This window comes from Arachis hypogaea, chromosome 8 (genome assembly GCF_003086295.3).
Source record: "Arachis hypogaea cultivar Tifrunner chromosome 8, arahy.Tifrunner.gnm2.J5K5, whole genome shotgun sequence".
In the NCBI taxonomy this organism is placed as follows: Eukaryota; Viridiplantae; Streptophyta; class Magnoliopsida; order Fabales; family Fabaceae; genus Arachis; species Arachis hypogaea.
In genome coordinates, this window is record NC_092043.1 from 18,334,586 (window position 1) to 18,335,523 (window position 938).

Sequence of the window (938 nt, forward strand, 5' to 3'; positions counted from 1 at the left end):
GAAGATCCTCATCAGTTCTTAGCTGAATTCTTGCAAATCTGTGACACTGTCAAGACTAATGGGGTTGACCCTGAGGTCTACAGACTTATGCTATTCCCTTTTGCTGTAAGAGACAGAGCTAGAACATGGTTGGACTCTCAACCTAAAGAAAGCCTGGACTCTTGGGAAAAGCTAGTCAATGCCTTCTTGGCAAAGTTCTTTCCACCTCAAAAATTGAGTAAGCTTAGAGTGGAAGTCTAAACTTTCAGACAGAAGGAAGGAGAATCCCTCTATGAAGCTTGGGAAAGATACAAACAATTAATCAGAAAGTGTCCATCTGATATGCTTTCTGAATGGAGCATCATAGGTATTTTCTATGATGGTCTGTCTGAACTATCCAAAATGTCTTTGGATAGCTCTGCTGGAGGCTCTTCTTCATCTGAAGAAGACGCCTACAGAAGCTCAAGAGCTGATTGAAATGGTTGCAAATAACCAATTCATGTACACTTCTGAAAGGAATCCTGTGAACAATGGGACTAGTCAGAAGAAAGGTGTTCTTGAGATTGACACTCTGAATGCCATATTGGCTCAGAACAAAATATTGACTCAACAAGTCAATATGATTTCTCAAAGTCTATCTGGAATGCAAAATGCACCAAGCAGTACTAAGGAAGCTTCATCTGAGGAAGAAGCTTATGATCCTGAGAACCCTTCAATGGAAGAGGTGAATTACATGGGAGAACCCTATGGAAACACCTATAATCCTTCATGGAGAAATCATCCAAATTTCTCATGGAAGGATCAACAGAGACCTCAACAAGGTTTCAATAATAATAATGGTGGAAGAAACAGGTTTAGCAATAGCAAGCCTTTTTCATCATCTTCTCAGCAACAGACAGAGAGTTCTAAGCAGAATAACTCTGACTTAGCAACCATGGTCTCTGATCTAATCAAAACCA

At 40.1% G+C, this 938-nt stretch overlaps 1 non-coding gene across 1 annotated transcript; it reads right to left on the reverse strand.

Moving 5' to 3' along the window:
• Nucleotides 1-219: 219 nt before the first annotated feature.
• On the reverse strand, nucleotides 220-327 carry LOC112708628 (small nucleolar RNA R71). Its single transcript, XR_003156474.1, has one exon. It is a non-coding gene; the product is annotated as a small nucleolar RNA R71 (small nucleolar RNA).
• Nucleotides 328-938: the final 611 nt, after the last annotated feature.